This window comes from Microtus oregoni, unplaced genomic scaffold, assembly GCF_018167655.1.
Source record: "Microtus oregoni isolate MIOR12 unplaced genomic scaffold, Mior012 000008F_ref0000371, whole genome shotgun sequence".
Lineage (NCBI taxonomy): Eukaryota > Metazoa > Chordata > Mammalia > Rodentia > Cricetidae > Microtus > Microtus oregoni.
The window spans coordinates 24674361-24693437 of record NW_024543067.1 but is presented as its reverse complement, the minus strand read 5'-3'; positions in this window follow the sequence as shown (position 1 = coordinate 24693437).

Genomic DNA, 19077 nt, shown 5'->3' with positions numbered 1-19077 from the left:
ACAATTAGGGCTCCATTCCAATATAACGACAAGAATGACTTGAGTGTAGCCACAGAAACATCAGATATCTGGTCACACTGCATCCATAGTCAGGAAGCAGGATGGTGAAGACACACATGATCAGGTGGAACTCTGCTTTACCTCCTTGAATTCAGCCCATGAGATGATGCTGTATTAAGGATGGTCTTCCTTTAGTTAAACCTCCCTGGTACCTTTCTTACAGATGTGCAAAAAGGTGTATTTCCCAGGAGATTTTACTTTACAAAATACATTTACTTTATAGACAATAAGCACCAGTGGAATGTCTCAGAGTTCTCTGTTTTTATCTGGGGTTCAAGTCTGTCATTAACATTTTTCTCATCCTAACATGTGGCATTGACGACCTTGAAGGATGTTTGCATAGCAGATGATGACTGTTGTTTATTGTAACAAAATAGTCCAACACTAGCTCAGAATGGAGTATAATACACTTTTTTTAGGGGTAGATTCACAGATCATCAGTCTTTGCATTAGAGGGGAACAGGAACCGAAGCCAGCAGCCAAGGGGCTGCACATGTTTTTACATCTGTATATGTAGTACATTTGACCATGCCCAAAGTAGTACCTTAAAGGCTGTTGGTTGAAGGAGTTTCGACAGCACCTTTCCCTTTTGTCTAAAATGAAAGAGTTCTAAACCTAATACAGAACCATATACAATAAGGACAAATATCAAATATAAAAAATAGAATTACAAACAGCATAAAAAATATCAAGCAAGAAACATATGTTAAATGTTTTAATAGTTATCCTATCCTAAGGAGTCTAAGTCTTGTATTAGAAATGGCTTGGCTAAATCACAAGAGGAAAGTAACTACAACTATCTAATCTTCAACCCCATCAAGACCCTGAGAAAGGAAACACTATTACTTGAGTAAACAGGAAGCACGATCAAGCAAATTTCAAAAGGTGCAATAAATGACAGAGACAATTAGCTACCTGGGCAATCACCCAATATCTCATTTGCAATGTTGGGGCAACCCACTTTGGCTAAGGCCTAGAGTAACTGACAGATCATTTTCAGTGGGAGAAAAAATTTTAAAACTGTCCTACCCTATCTTGGCAAGGTTTGGCAGGTTTTTTTCTTGTATCCTGCTTGTTCTGTCCAGACACTGTGCATTTGTCAGTGGGTAAAACATTGGTAGTTCTTTGTCCAAAGGCCGGTTTTGCCAAGAAGAAAACAAGCTCCAAGTGGAGTGTCTTCAGGGCCCAACATTCTCTCGGAAATAGATTGGTGCTGCCAGGAGCAATTGTGTCTCATGTCAAAAGAACCCTAAGTTATTTAAATGCCATGTTCTACAATTCTTTGAAGTGATTGAAGATTAACTGTCTATGCAGAATACAATCTCTATGCATCTAAAGAACTTGATTAGTCCAACTATAAGTATGACAAACATGGATGACTACTGACCTATAATTCTTAATACCTGTATAGCTTCAAGACTAGAATTTCATTTTAGAATATTAAACAATCTTTAAACAACTGTGCAGCAAATGAGAACAACAACCTCAAAATAGAAACAATGTATAAGTATCTTGATAAGAGGTAGAAATGTATACTGCAATATGATAAATATATTCTGAAATTGCATCAATTTACAAAATATCTTAAACAGAGGTAGAAACATATATGCATACAATATGACAAAATAACTTTGCATAAGTGTACAAATATTATAAACAGAACTAGGAGCATATTCAATATAACAAATATGATTTGAATTTGTATCAATACATGAGAATCTATACCAATGTAAATTGTCTATAAATAATAGCTCACAAGTATTCACTCTATTACTCACTATTATAATGGATATAATAAAGGTTTCTTTATTTAGGGGTAGACTCACAGATCAGCAGTCTTCTGCAATAGCAGGGAACAGGAAACAAAGCCAGCAGTCAAGGTACTGCAGACATTTTTACATCTGTATATGTAGTACATTTGACCACGCCAAAAGTGGGCTAGTATCTTAAAGGCTATTGGCTCAAGGTGGTCCCACAGCAGGTGAGTCAAGTAAGGGCAGTGGCCTGTATGACTCACCTGAGGCCCATGGGAGCAGAGCACAAAGCTGGTGATAAGAGAGTGGCAGTGACTTTAGGTAGATTTTCCACCTCGTCCTTTGTTAGAGTTTATGGCTGAGAAATGGGTCTGAAAGAAACAACTAATTTATTTCATGTCTTATTCTTGGTTGCTGATAAGATTTCATAGCTAGCTTAGTGGGAAAGAAGACAGAAAACACTGGAGAATAGCTGGTGTGTGTCTGCGCACATGGTGTGTGTGTGTGTGTGTGTGTGTGTGTGTGTTCTCCAGAAGACTCCAGATATGTCTCAGATTTGTAAAGAGAAGGGCGCTGTTTCAAGTAGTTTACCATGAGACATAAGACAAATGTCCTTTTTCTTTGGCTAAAACTTCTGCGACAGTGGGACTTTCATTCACTGTTTGTTCGTCACTTTTCAGACTTGAAGCTGTGATGACTAAGGTGTTTAAACAGCTCTGCTCGCTATGTTGCTTTGAAGTTGTGATTTTTGTGTAAGCACATGGCAAACTAAGCTTCAGCAGTACTCAAGTTCTCCTGCAGAATATAGTGGTAAAAAGGAAGCCATTATCTTCAGGTAGCAAGAAAGAGAGAGGATGATAATGAGAAATCATGTTTGAAGAACAGGAAAAAGGATCATTTGTGAAAAGGTGGAAGAAACACTTGCATGTTAAAATCTAAATAAAGGAAAGAACTCTTAACTTGGGCTGTGGGTGTAGGAGAAGCTGGAAGCAAGGCACCGGATGAAGCAGTTTGCAGCAGTGAAATGCACTTGAGACAAATGAGGGGAACCCACCTGTTACTGGGCAGTGAGCAGGTGCTAAGAATGATTAAATATGTTGACCTATATTGAGATCGCTATTAGTGTTAGTGATGAGTCCTTCAAGGTTTACTGTAAACATTCCTTCTGATGTTCATAAGTTTATAAATAAGAAGACATATAGTAAATTGGACTCTCCCTTGCACAGCTCTCAGCCAGAGGACTGTCCACCAATTAGGCAACGAGACTACCCTCCTGGTAGCATCAGTTATCTGGAGTATCCCATGGAGCCTTGAGAGAACCCCACAGGAACTGACTCTGTCTTTCCTGGTTGCGGAAGGCCTAGCTCACCCAGGAATGCTTCGAACACTTTACAGTGGACTGTTGGTCATCACATCCTTGAATGAATCACTTTGGCCAGAGAAAGAGCACTTTCACTAGTGGAGGAACTGAGGTGACTGGCTGCAAGTTAGGCAGGGACAATGTGACAGCTTTAGCACAGCCATTGCACAGAGCCCCCTTCTTAGGTGGTGTGTCTACTGTAGATGACTGCTGGAAAGTGTTACCTTCAACTGGTCTCTTGATAGCTAAAGATTGCCTGGACATTGCAAAGAGGCCTGGCATTGCAGTGCTGATGCAGAGGCCAACACTATCCTGCCTGCAGGTTCAGTACTGACCAGTGCTTCCCATAGGTTCAGTACTTCCTGGCTTCCCACATGGACCTGATACTGTCTGACTTCTGATACCAGTTATTGGGCTCCTGAAGAGCCCAGCAGGTATTACCTACTCTCTCTCCTGGCTTCCAAGCCCAATTGCTACTTGATGGATGAAGAGGTGTAAGGGGACCAGACCCATTTTCCAACTCCCAGAACTGGACTTTTGAGCATCAATGATTGTCTGCTTCCAGGTTCCCTGTCCCAAGGTCCCAACTTTCCAGTGTAGAGCAATAGCAGCCCCTGGTACACTGATTGAATAGCAGTAGCCTTATACCAGCCAGAATGCACTGACACTGCCCAGAAAACCTATTTGCCTCCCAAGATCCCATGTATTGGCAGATGGAAGTAGACTCCTGACAGAGTAACCCAGTCATCCCCAGCATCTAGCTCATGACTGTTTTCCCAGGTTCTCTGCTCTCAAGGAGTCCCAGATCACATCCTAGTTCTCAATGCACTCTGGACATACACAAACACAGTCAATCTGTCCTAGCAATACCCACAGAGACTCAGCTGAACAGTTCCTGAGTGACGGTGGCAGGACAAAGAAGAAACAGAGAAGATGGAGCAGAGTGAACGGCTGGTGAAAGGTGAAAAGCTGCAGCTGTCGCACCAAAGAGCTCAGGAGAGCCATCTCTGTTTCCAACCTGTGCATAGTGAAACCGCATCCTGCCAAGGACCAAGGACCAAAATCTGAGGCAGGAGCAGAAGCTGGAGCAGCTGTAGCAAAGGGTTTCTTCTGCCACTGCTCACTGCTGCCAACCACTGAGGAAAATGAAAGCTGTCGGAGACCAGCTTCTGAAACCACAACTTACACCTTCATGGAGCAAAGGAGATCTCAGGCAGCTAATTGATGTGGTTCATATTCACGACCTGGTGTTCACAGGGCTAGATAGAGGTTATTGGCTGGGGAAAATATTGATCAAAGGCATCAATCAAATGTTTGAAAAAAGATCTAATTGCTTATTTTTCCAAGTCTACTAAAATGATAAAAAAACAAGTATGGTCACATAGCAAAAAAAAAAAAAAAAACCAAAAACCAAAAACCAAAAAACAGGAATGGGGTGATGGAGGACTCATGACTTTGGGTGTGCCTGCTCAAGCAGAACTGCGTTAGGGATAACAGTTGATGTCAAAGTACATCAGCTCTGTATGGAGTGACTGACAAACCCATTAGGAAGGTAATAGAAACAGGATCTAGCCTGGGCTTCAAAAATTCCGACTAGGGAGAGGGCAGTTTCATCTGGCTTTGCTGGGAGATAAGATCAGGAATCATGAACCACAGTCTGTACAACTCCTTAGAATAAAACACAAGCCAGTACCTTGTGCCCTGCTCCTCTCCCCACTTAACTCAGCTTCAGATCACACATCTCTCGCCCATGTAGCAAGCAGCACTGGCGCCTGCACTCCAGCAGCAAGGACTGGGGCACAGCTCTTTTCATTTTACCTGCTTTATTTTGGAGAGATACAAAACTCAGTTGATGTGGATGTCAGAACCCATCACGGCCAGTGTTCAGACACCCTCCTCATCCCTTACTTTATTTAGTCATATGATAAGTACTTATTGAATGTGTATGATGTGGACATCATGTTTTAGATTCAGTAATAAGCCAGCAGGTAGATTTCCTCTTTCCTTAGAAGTAAACTATGAGGAAGCATAATTTGGAATGAAGGAAACTCTCTGAAAGTTGGAGAAGGAAGGCAGGCCAAAGAGTAGGTCCAGAGACACAGGGGACTGGTGCTGGCTGCTTAGAATTGGCTGTGTGCTCAACCTTTAGCAGGGAGAAACTGTGAGGCTGTTGAATTTTCTAGCTCTATGCACAAGAGTGCATAGAGGGATTCTGACATAAACCCCGCACAGGATTGAATTTATTTGGCAATAATGTCCCTGGATTTGATTTTAGCTCAGAAAATAAGCCTGACCTTAAGAGCTAAAGGGAAGACGTTGAAATACCCGGTTGAGAAGAAGCACAATCACAAATCCTGAGATGGCAGGCTGTGCACACTTACGGCAAATGAACAGCAAAACCAGAGTGCTGTTGACCTTAGGGTGGGCAGTGTAGCGTGACTGAGAGAGACAGACAGGAAATGCACCGTGTGATTCTAGTACGGATGTATTCAGAGGGCCAAAATGTAAAAGGCTGTGAAAGTAAAAGGAAGTCTAGTGGGAAGAATAGTCCAGTGGGAGTGGATGAGAATGTATGGCAGGTGGATATGACCCAGATACAGGTTGGAAACACATGTGTGAAAACATCATAATGAAAACCACTATTACGTATAATTAACATATGCTTGTAAAAACAGTAAAAATGAAAACAAGCATTTGTCTTTTTATGGGAAGATTCTTCAAGCAATTCATTTCCTTTGTGTTTCAGCTTTGGACTGGAAATTCTATGAAGACACCTGTCATTGTGAGGAAAATTCACAAAGACACAATGAACTTAAATGCATGGCTGTCATCTGGAGAGTGCAGTCCTGGGGAGCTGGTGTGAGGGTAGCTTCGGTCACATTGCTCTCTGTAAAAGGTCATCAGGTTTGATGATATTTTCAAGTTTTGGGAAATATGATGTTACTTGATGGACAAATTATTGGACCTTGGATTTTCCATTCTTGTGTAGATTGATTTAAACCCCAAATCACCCTGACAAAAATTTTATGAGCTAAACAGAGGGTATTAAGGGGGCAAGTTTTATTCCATATTATAAATCAGAGATGATATCTGCTTAATTGCTCTGAGGAGCTGCCTTAGAGTGAGGGTTGGAGGTCCTTCCCATTCATAATAGGTACTCCTCACAACATTGCCATGGTAGACATGTTTGTTCCTTTAGAAAAAGCGAAGCTAAGGTGGAGAGAGAGGTAAAAACTTGCTGAGGTTAGATATCCAACAAGCACTAGTCGTCAGCATGCAAACAGATGCTGAGGTGACCTCACCTCATGGCATCATTATCCCAACCTCACATGAAGGCTGATACTGGCTTGCCGCCAGCGAAGTGGCTCCAGACTGAAGGTCTTGACACTTAGTCAAACACTTCACTAGCTTGACAAAGCAATCCATCAGTTGTCAATCCATACATACAAAAGCAAGCTTTCCTCTGGGCATTCTCATGACATCACCGATAGCTTGTATCTTCTCTCTTTGCAGCTTCCTTCCATGCTCTTTACCCTGTTTGTTTTCCATCCATCCAGGCTACTCCTTGCTTTAGTCATTTGGTTCATGTAAATGTCCCTAAAAATACTGAGCCAGCCTGTCCTCCAATAATGTTTACATAGTATCTGTATGTATATAGTCGCTAGGGTCAGGAGTTAGGCAGATGGCAGGAGCACTAAAAGGGCTTAAATGAATAAATAAATAAATAAATCAGCACTATGCTTGCTGGTGTGCCACCTCCATAATTCTATGCCTTTGGATCCATAGTACTATGTTTAACTTAGTTGTAACTCAGAGATTAAAATTTTGTTTTAACCTGATATTTAAGTGCTGTCAGTCGCAAAAAGTGTTGTAAGGAGCAGCAGGGGGCTGTGTCCTGCCACCCGGCTAGCTTTACCCGAAATAATTACACGGAAACTGTATTCTTTTAAACACTGCCTGGCCCATTAGTTCCAGCCTCTTATTGGCTAGCTCTTACATATTGATCTAACCCATTTCTAATAATCTGTGTAGCCCACGAGGTGGCTTACCAAGGAAGATCTTAACCTGTGGCTGTGTCAGGTGGGAGAATCATGGCGACTGCCTGACTTGGCTTCTTTCTCCTAGCATTCTGTTCTGTTTACTCTGCCTACCTAATTTTCTGTCCTATCAGGCCAAGCAGTTTTCTTTATTAGTTAACCAATGAAAGCAACAGATAAGATATAACACCCACCTCCATCACAAGAGAAGGTGGAAAAGAACAGTTTGGGCAGTGCAGGGCATCCTATGACAAGGTCCCCTCATTTGCTGGTAGTCTTCCAGGCAGATAATCTGCAAAGGGATTCAAACTGTAAGAGCAAAATTCTGACTACTGGATTATTAATCAATCTTTTTTTGCAAGTATTAATTAGTTTTGTAGGATAAAAAAACACTCAATTACAGTTTTTAATTAAAATACCTAAATACATACTATGAAAGCCAGTTTTAATTTAATTAGGGTGATAAAATGACTGTCCAAGAATGATGATATTGTTTAAAGTCAAGTGTTAAGTCCAAACAAATCCACTCTGTATAGCAGTAACCACAAAGTTTGCTTCTCAGAGACAAAATTAAGACACACCCGGCATATTTGTTGACAAGGATGCACAGAGGAGGAGGAAGATAATATAAATAAAAGCAACTAAATTCTTGTCAATGCTAAGTTGTGATGTAGGCAGTGGAGGACTGGGGAGGCTGGGACATGGGTGTCTACCGGGAGAAGCAGGAGCACCCAGCAGCGCCAGTCCAAGAGAGAAGTCACATTGCTGCTGGCAGCTCAGCTTCAGGAAAAGGCCACCCTTGTTTGTGCGACCTAGACGCTACATCCTCAAAGCCTATATGGCAGGCATGGAGCTGTGGGGCACAGTGTCTTCTCTGTGGTGTCTTCACTTGGTTTTGCCTGTTAGCTATCCTTCATTCCTCTTCCTCTTTTAAAAAGTAAAAACACACACTTCTTTCCATTGCACACTGGAGATGTATAATTTGTTTTCCATCCTCAGAGGGGCACATACCTCAGAGGGGCACATACCTCAGAGGGGCACATATCTCAGAGGGGCACATATCTAAGAGTTTCCCTTGCTTGAATGCCAGAAGAGACTTTGGACTTAAAAATAAAAAGTGCAGAAGCACATAGTTTAAATATTATTTATTTTTTAAGCCCTCATTTTTTGGCAGTTTCATTCTTGTATGCAATAATTTTTAGTTCCTGTCGCCCCGTTATCCTGTCTCACTGCTACTCCTCCTCCTGGGAAAACCCTTCTTCTTCAGATTGAAAACTTCGAAAGAGCTCTGCTTCCCTCCATGCTCCTTGTTATGATTCTCTGTCTTGCCACAGGACCAGAAAAAATACAGTCAAGAAATATGAACTGAAAGCACGAGCCAGCAAAAATCTTTCCTCCTTTAAGTTAATTTTCCTGAGCATTTGTTACAGTGATGAAAACCCAATTTACCCAATTAAAAATGGTCACTATATGTACTTACATAGGTATTTCTTAAAAAGCAAAGCAAAACAAAACAAACATACAAATGCCCAAAAATCTATGCAAAAGGCTCAACATCACTAAAGACATTGGAAATGCACATCAAAGCTGTGGTAATACCATCACACTCCAGTAAGAAAAACTACTATTGAAAGACCAGAGACAGCAAGTGCTGGAAAGGACATGAAGTGAGAAGCCTAGGCTGTTGCCATTAGGAATGTAAATTAGTACAGCTAATATTTAATAATGTAGTGGCACCTCCAAAATTTAAAACTAGAACCCTTTCATATTTCAGCAATTTCATTACTGGGTATATAATCCAATTTTATTGTTTTTCTAAGAAGCATTTGGACTTCCACATCCATAAAATACAATGCTCTGTAAACAAGAAGTGGAAACAGCCTAAATGCCAATCGATTGATTAATGAATAAAGGGATTTTGCATAGATACACAATGGACTACTATTCATCTTTAACAAGAAATAAAGTACTGTTCCATGTAACAGCATGTATGAAACCGGACATAGTTGCATCAAATGAAATAAACTATTCTAATAAAGACAAATGCCATTTGATTTTATTTATACATGGCACTTGAAAGTGTTGATCCCGGAGAGGTTGGACACAGAATAATGACTGCCAGAGGCTGGGGCAGAAGAGGTTAGACAGGGATGGGGAAAGATTGATCAATGAGCACAAAGCTGCATGTAGACAGCAGGGGAGATGGTCTGCAGTTCTGTTTCCCAGGAGGGTCACTATAGATGATAATGATACTCTGTGTACTTCAGAAAGCTAGAAGACAGAGTTCCCAAAGTTGATGTTATAAACCAATGGCAAATGACTGAAGAATTAAGTATGTTTAAACTGTTTTAAAAATTGTACATTCTATACATCTATTTAGTGATATACCATTAATATGTGTAATTTTGTGTTTATGTACTAGTTAAAAATAATCTTAAGGATGTTGCAAAGATTATCTTAATAATTTAAGATATATATTTAATAATTAAGATTGAATAATATTAAAGATGTTGGATTGGTAAAGTGCTTGCCTCATGAGCATGAGGACCTGAGTTAGGATCCTTAATACCCATGTAAAAGTCAGAAGTAGTTCACTCAAGAAATAAGGAAGGGAGTAGGTGTGGGTGAGGGGGTAGGAGAAAGAGACAGGGCTATCTCCAAAGCTTTCTGACCAGTCAGTCTGGCCATATCGGTAGACTCTAACTTCACTGACAGACCCTTACTCAAAAACCAAGATGGAGACTATTTGAGGAAGATGTCATTGTTGACCTCCACATGCAAGCCCATATAGACACATACACATGTATATTACCTCCACACATACAAATAAACAGCACGGCTAAATTAGAATGTGGCTAAAGACCACAAAAATAATATAAAGTACATATCAAGAATGGCAGGGATTGTGTGGAGGAGCAAAGCTTATATATGACAATAAACAGAAAAGGGGCCATGGAAAGATGGCCTTCAAAGGGACATGCTTAGTGACTTTCTCCCACCAGACCCTGCTTCCTCAAACTTTCACCACTACCCCAAATATAAACAGCATCCAAAGAACACCTAAGGGCCTGCAGGAGCTGCTTCACGGTGCACAGGGTGTGTGTGTGTATGTGTGTGTGTGTGTGTGTGTGTGTGTGTGTGTGTATGAGAGACACAGAGAGAGAGAGAGACAGCGACAGAGAGAGACAGAGAGAAAGAAGAGAGAGAGACTGTTCTATTTGAAATACAAGGTGACCTGTTGTGGGGGGGGGGGAGGGCAGGACCTGGACACAGACACCAAGGCAACCGTTGACATTTGCTTCCTTCTGCTTTTGGGTAAGTAGCACACTACTTTAAAGTTCTTTCCCAAACTGACATCTATTTGTATATGTAGTCTTTCTCGTCACAAAATTCAAACAAAGTCTTCTCATACCATCTCTTTAAAAGATTAAATGAGGCTGGCAGTGGTGGTGCATGCCTTTAATCCCAGCACTTGGTAGGCAGAGGCAGGTGGATCTCTGTGAGTTTGAAGCCAGCCTGGTCTACAGAGTGAATTCCAGGACAGGATCCAAAGCCACAAAAAGAAAACCTGTCTTAAAAAATCAAAAGAAAAGAAAAGGTTTAAATGAAGCAAACTTTCATAAAAATGAACATACCATCCAGAACAAAGAACTAAATTTGGAATTATAGAAAATTTTAAATCTCTATTGTCCTCTTAATTTTTTCAGTGTTGTGGTGTCTTGACTCATATTTTAAAACTTTTTTGATTCTTCTTCCTCAAGTTTACCATCTGTTGATATTTATAACTATGTCACAATTGTGTTTAGTTTTCTAGTTATTGTTTCTCCATGAAGAAATACCACAGAAACTGTCTTTCAGATTGCCAGTCAGGCATTTTCCTATTGTTGAAGCTTATTAATTATTATTAATTAATTATTATTAATTATGTTCCTTAAATCAAATGAATTTATTTTGTTTACTGAAGCTCCAAGAAGCTCTCAATGTAACTAAACAAGTCTCCCAGTGACAATGTCCTCCACACATGATACAGTGACTACTCGGCACTAATTCCAAGCTCCTTTCTGTTTGACAGACCTACTCTTTTTTCAGGGAAGGGATGTAGTGAATGAATTTCTGTTTTAAGATTTTTTGAACAGAACATACATGTCTTACAGGTTTCCATGGTCCCTTCTTCAGCCATGAGGAAACAGTAGTGTTTTCTCTCCATTACCCTTTTCTGCTCAGTTCTCATGCAACTTTTCAGGTGAACTGCAGTGGACTAGATCTCCTGCCTTAGACTTCTCAGATAACTGCAATGGGTTGACTTACAGATTCTTTAACTAAGTTGTCTATGCCTCTTGTAATAATAACAATCCTTGTGACTCCTTGCTTAGCAGGTGAGGAGCTAAAAATTTAAACCTGCTTTATATTGGTTTCTGGTTTTTGGGTCACCAAGACACAGTTCCAATATTTCCTCGCATTTACAGGGAGGGCCTTTACAGCACAGTGTGTGATCTGTGTTCTGAGGTTAGCACTCCTTCAGTGTGTGGCTGGGATAAGGCTGAGGCATGCAGGTTTGCAGCCCTAGAAAAGAAGCAGTCATGCTGGGCTTAGAACACACATTGACAGATGGGGCCCTGGACACTCGGAAGGCAGTGAGCCTAGCTTCACATCGTCACTGCTTTCTTCTTGCATCTTGTATGACCTATGAGTAACTTGGCACAATTCCAGTGTTAGACTCTGGCAGACTGCTAGCTGCTCAGAAGCTTAGTAAGTGTTTGTGTGTGTGCATGCATGAGTGTGCATGCATGAGTGTACATGCATGAGTGTCAGGAATGTGTGTAGAGATGTACATGGACATACGCACATGCCTGTGGAGGTCATGACACCACTTCTACTGTCCTTCTGTAAGTCCCATTTGCCTTGAGTTTTTAGACAGGATCTCTCACTGGCCTCTAACTTTCCAAACAGACTAAGTTATATTGACCAGCCTGCAAGCCCAAGGGAGTCTCTGTTGGGGGAAGCCTGCTTGTTCATCTTGGCCACCCAGAACCAAAATAATCCCACAGAAACTATATTATTTAAAACACTGTTTGGCCCATTAGCTCTAGCTTCTTATTGTTAACTCTTACATCTTAATTTAACCAATTTCTGTTAGTCTGTGTATCACCACGTGTAGTTCTCTAAACTACTTCCTGCTGATTGGGGGTGCTTGTTAATCAGGTCTTTCCTGGAATATCCTGTGTGCTAAGTTCATCTCAGTCAGCATTAGGTGAAGTAATTTTTGGGGGTGTTCATGGCAACCTTTCAAGGTGTCTTAGTCCATCAAACCATATTAGTCTGGAAGCAATCCAAAGGTTCTCATTCTCTGTGGAAACAAAAAAAGAACCTCATTTCCAAAGCAGCATATCCTTAGACTCAAATTTTGAAGACAAAAATACCTTTAAAGTATATATGTTGGTTATTTCACAGTCAAAAAATTCAAAGAAAACACAATAATATACACAATCCACACTCTTTGTGTATTCTCTATTTATGTGGCTTCTTTTCTTTATTTCTTTACTCTATGACTGTCTGTACTCTGTCTCTTTAAAGACTTTGTTTTTTTATAAACAATTTACTTCTTTTTATAACTCTCTATACTCTTTTTATTCTCTCTGCCAAGCATATGAACATTTGTTCAACCCTGAGACCATTTAGAGGTCTTTTTTGCGTACCTGTAATTATTTTCTGACCAGAAGTGCTTTTAAAAATGCTAATCACTTTATATTAATTTAAGTGGCACCATTGCTAGGGGAAATATGGCATTGCCTGCTTGCCCCACCCAGACCAACATGGCGGGGTGGAGGTCTGTTCAGAGCCTGATTTTCAGGCACACAGCGGGTCTATGACTCCACCTTTCCTTCTCCCGGCATTCAGCTTAGTTTTCCCCCACCTATCTATATTCTGCCCTGCACAGGCCCAAAGCAGTCCTTTATTAACCAACAATACAGCATACAGAGGGGAATCCCTCACCAAGCCTCCTGTCTCTACCCCTCTAAGCAATGGGATTTCAGTGTTATGATTTGAATGAAAACTGTGCCCCATAGGCTCAGACATTAGAACTTTTGGAGTTGTCGAGGGAGGTGGTGCAGCCTGGCTGAAGGAATTGTGTCATTGGTGGCTGACTTCGAGAGATCACAGTGTCATCCCACTTCCACTTTGCCATCTGCTTTGTGCTTGAGGTGGAGAATGTGATCACTCAGCATCTGGGTGCCATGACTCCCCACCACACTGATTTTTGCAGCTGAAAAAAAGTGTGTTAGGACTCTTTAGTATTTTAACCTAAATCATCTCAAAGAAAAAAAAATGGTGTGTTTTATTTGGGTCTCCTCCATAGGCTTCCACAAGTTACAACTTATCAAAGTCAGGCTCTCCATGTATCTGTTACAAATGTTGAGACATGCATGCTCCCAAACACAGGTAGTGTGCACTTCTATATTTACTCTCAGAGTTTTCATTGTAGAAGCAATGACCCCTCCTGCTTTCCATCTTCATCCCGAGGGACCCTCTGCACTAGTGTAGTTAAGAAGTTGTGTTTGGAACAGAAAATGTGGACATCTAATTTGCAGTTCTCCTGGTCCCCATTTTCTCTGTGTTAACTGGGGGGCAGTCTGACTTGCCTTTGTCTTCATAATCTCATTTCATTCTACTTAGCAGCTTGTCTTTCACTCAGTTTTATCCCCCACAATTTTCATTGTTCCTTCTTTGCCTTCTTATATGGAGGCAAGGGCAAACTTGTTTAACATTTCTGAAAATCCTGTGTTTAGGTGGGAAAAGACTAGCTTTTTGGTAATCCTAAAGATAGAGTGATTCCTTGAAGGAATGCATGATGGAAGAGAAAGCAATCATGAATCATGGACCCCAGATACAAAGCAGTAGTGTGGTCCCCAATATTCATGAACCTACACCGTGGCCTATATCTAGATAGATTTAGCCCCATGACTGTCTTGATTATGAACTTCCAACGTGGATCCTTGCATTTCATAAGGGTATGAGGCAGAGGCCTTGATTGGAAGGACTTTAAGCATCCCATGACTGACAGGTGACACTGTGCTGGGCACAGAATGACCTCATACATTCCCTTGTATGAGTTTGATCATGACATAGAATGGATTTCTTTAAGGCTTACTGTAGTGACTAAATTAGCTAATCCAGGCGGCATTTGTTGTCTCACACTGCTTGTGTGCCTGAATTCTCTGCTCAGCCGCTTTCAAGTTTGAAAGAAGATGTCAACTAGATTGATTCCCCTCTAGAAAGCTGCCTATTCAAGTCGCAAGTCCCTTCCAGATTCCACTGGGGATTGTTCTCAGCTCCCAGAGGCGACTTTCAAGTTTTTGTTAGGCTCCTTTGACACTCAAAACTAGACACAAAGAATCAGCTCACACAAAACGCTTTTCTTTTTTTTCATCATCCTAGTGACAGGAAAGGCTCACTTGATTAGGTCATCTCTGCAGCATCCTATCTATTTTGGCTAACTTAAAAACAATTGATTAGAAGCATCATGGCTGCACTGGTCTTGGTATTCACAGGTCTGCCTGCACTGAACAGGGAGGAAACATTAAGGCATGCCTACTGTGGGAGCAGACACCTCTGCAGCCTTCTCTGAATCCTGCTCATACCTATTCTGTGACATGAGCTGTGTTGTTGCTGGTGGGGCATGGACTAGAAATCCTAGGGGAAAACACTGGGTAATAAGACATTCAAGTGATAGTGGGACATTGCGTAGAAATGAACTGTGTGCATAAGAGCCTTTCTTGTTAGAACACCAGAGACAGGTAGGGTCAGGATTCCTCAGCTCAGGGAGACGTATGACTGGGGATTTAACAATGGCCCAGTAACCAAATGTGAAATGGCATCTAACTTCAACTGCATAGAGGGCAGAAAATGTTTAAGCTGAAACAGGCATTATAGGATTATCTGTGTGGAGGATGAAGGAAGGTACAAAGATGGTAAAATTAGAACTGGTTGCCAAGGCAGTCATTCACCACACGCCTGCTATTTTTATGTATCATGCCCTCCTGGAGGCTGGAGGCTGGCATGGACTGAAGTGAAAGGAGAGACAAGTGCTGACTAGGACCCTCCTGTCCCAGGCTTCTGGCCAGAGAGGAAACCTATCAAGTCAGTGCTCACCACAGGATGTGGTGTACTGTACGCTGTCCTGGGTCTGGAAACAATGAGCAGAAATCAGGACTCCTTAAGCTCAGTTAATAAAAACCCCAAAAAGCCAGTGTGTTGCCAAGCCCCCTTTGGCAAAAACAACAGAAGAAGAAAGAAATGCCACAAAACAGCAGCAGTAGGAATTCTGGTCCTCTTGTCTAACTCCTCCACCACTGAATCCCATTTGGTACAATGAGGACACGACATAAATAGCACAGGTGGTGGGTGTTCTGCCTTCACACAACATCGTGTTGACCCAGATGTATACAAAGCTCACTGATCCACAGATTAGCATTCCAAAATCAAAATGCTTGATCAATTTAACATCTACTGATAGAATTCACTCTTGCTTTACACACTGAACTGTGAAAAATAAGTCAAACAAACAGGGCTCTAATCCCTGCCCAGTGTGAGGTTCTGTACTGTCTTCACGTGAACCAGAGACAGACAGCATTGTGTCATCACCCGCTTGGTTCACTGCAGGTCTTCTTCCACTTTGTTCATCTTTCTGGGGTCGTGGCTAGAGAAAGGAGCCTGGCTATTCCTGACTTTCCCGCAGCTTCTCAGAACCCTTGATTACTTGTCACTTCAACTTAATAAAAATGCATATTGTGATAGCATTCTTTGATAGCTTATGTAAAATCAAGCCAAAAAAATGGCATAAATTAGTAGGAAAAGATAATATGGGATAGAAGCAAAATTTCATATGTGTACTTGATTCTGCCGAGTTACACAGCTTTCTTCTACCACTGAATATTTGAATATCTTGATTTCAATAAGCACTGTGGTTTACTGATATATTCATGGAGTTGAAAAGATATTCCAGCAAATATCTTTGCCTTTAAATAACTCATTACAGTTTAAAGAAAATAAAACAATGACATAAACATGATCGTCACTAAAAACTGGGTATAGGAGCTAAAGGGTTTGACAAATAACACAATGCCAGAGGAAGGGGCAGGGGAAAACTACACCAGTGGCTAGTTATTCTGGAGATAGAGGTTTTGATAGTGCGTCCAGGAGGAAAGTAGTAAACATTGGTAACATTTCCATAAAGCTTCTTCGTAGGCCTTCTCTCTTGGGGGAGGAGGCAGGGGAAGAATGCGCGCCGTGGCTTGCCAGCGATCACTCCGAGGTGCTACCATTTCTAATTTCTCATGCTAAATTATTCTTTATCTTTCTGAGGTACTAGTGATTTAGCTTAGAGCTTTGCACATGCTTGGTGAGTGCTCTACCACCAAGTTGCAGCTTCTGACTTCAAACATCAATTCTACAAAAGAGATGTGACCTGCAGTTCACCAACAATTTCCAGGAACCTCAATGCCTTTAAGTACCTATTACTCTGCAAAAGAAACTGTCCTCCCACTTGAAGAATGATATTTTCTACTGACTTCTTCTTTTCCTCAGATATTTGAGTGGGAATTTAGGGAAAGTATAGCTGGAAAGTTCTTACCTAGTGTCTAGTTAGGTTGTAAATGGAAAGATGCCAGTGGGGCTGTGGACCTTGAAAGATGGTATTGCTGAAACTCCAAGATGGCTTGCTCGTGCAGCTGACAGGTGTTATTGGACGCTTGCAGTGATCTGAGAGAACCTTTGACCAGAACAGGTACACATAGGACTCATGGAAGACAGATTTCTTATGTCGACCCATTTCCCCCAGAGTGAATGGGCAGAGCCAGGTAGAAGCTATGAGAACCTGCTACCAGCCTTGGGATAATGTCTTTACTTTTGTCATACTCTGTGGGTGATGTGATCACAAGGAAAACAAGACTTCAGTGGGACAAATACTGACTCCCCAGCAAGATGAACATATAAATACTTGAGAGATCATATTTTAACTTGCCATACTTGTTTAGGAAAAAAAAAAACCAGTAAAGTCACAGGATGTAACCAACAAAATCTCCAGGAAAAATGCAGGCTATGTCATAAAGGATGTTCTTGACTTCAAACAAGCAGAAGCTTAATACCAATGAGGTTATCATTGCAATGATGTGTCAATTCATGATTTATATCACAGAAAACAAGAAAGAGTGGCATGACGTGTTGATGTAGGAGCTCCATCATCACGCCACCTCTGTCATCAGGTCACCGCTGTCTGCTTCTCGTTGCAGGAGTTTTGCCATCAGTTCCTTTAGTCTGGTTCTCTCTGCAGGTTGGTCACCTCTCATCTCTTCTAGAACTTTGCCTACACCGCACATCCAGCATCAACAGGTTGGCCCAAAGAAATAAACTGCTAACTGTTAGTTCAAGTTAGACATCTGCTTCTCTGTTTTTATCACACATGCATATCTGCTTTGTCCTTATGGTGGCTCCTGCTTGTGGAGGAATCAGTACTTGAAGATTGGAGTGTGGGAAAAACCACAGGAAAAAAATCATTCAATGCACAGGCATCATGTATTTAGAGTCAACTATAACTGCCAATCTTCTCTTTGCCTCCCCTCTGAAAACTGCCTAAGGAAATTCCTGCAAGCCTAGTGCAGGATGTAACCAGTCTTTATCTTTCAGAAAATCCATGGAGTGTGAAAAAGGGAACGAAGGGCCATTTGACCTAGCTAAGAGAGAAGAATCCAGTACCCAGAGCACATGCCCAGACATCTTCATCTACACACTGTTCAGTAAGTGTCTTCATGTATTATTTCATGTATTCTCCATAGTGTGGTCAAGTTTAACCTTCATTTTCCAGAGAAGAAATCTCAGATTGAGGAAGTTTATGTAACTTTCCTTCAGCCTCATAAGGAATAAATGACAAGTCAAGGCATTCGATTCAGTTTTCACTTTTAAATCCAAAACTTATGTCAGTCTTCATGATGGGATAGATGTGGAAAGTACGCTCAACTGGAGGTTTAGCATCTAGGTTCTTATTGGCTAAATCAAACCTTTCATTATGTGTGTCTAGTTTGTGAGGAGGGGGGAAAATGTAGTCACTGGCAGGCTTCCCATGCTTCAGTGGGTGGCACACTCATGCACATATGGGCAGAACTAACTGGAGTTAGTAGATTATAAAGAATAAAAATAAATTACATTTGGATAGAGGCCTGGTGAGGGGATATGGGAAGAGTTGAAATGAAAAGGGTCTAGGTATAATCATATTTTACTGTCTACATGTATAAAAGTATGAAAAATTAAAGATAAATTTAAATTTCTTGTGCCAAGACAGGCCACCTCAAAAGTGATATCCATTCCCTTAGAAATTTCACAGTGTCCCATCAGCACAGTGGGCTCTGACCACGACAGAGAATTTCAACACATCATTGACAGCACTGGCTATGTCTGTGCTCTTATCCTATGTGACAATCTTCAATAAAATAGGCACCTGCTCTAATTTACCAGGAGAATCCCAGGCTTTTCCAGATTCCCTGTCCACTACCCCATGCTTTTTCACTTTCAGGAAAGACACTGGATACCATGCTTTGTGGGAGAGTCTCCTCAGAGGAAGAAAAAATTTCATTATTACAACCAACTCTTGCCCTTTTCATTGGTGAGTGGCTTATTTTACTCATTTTTCTCTTTCAGGAATTTGATTGAGCTGACAAAATATGTATATGGTGTCTTATGCCTAGAATGGACAATCTGAAAGCCTAATAACACCAGAATAGAATTTAGAAGAAGGCATAGAGGTGTGTCTTAGATCTGCTGTCTGACATTCCTTGTTCATTCTTACTGATTTTCTGTTCTCATGGAAAGAATG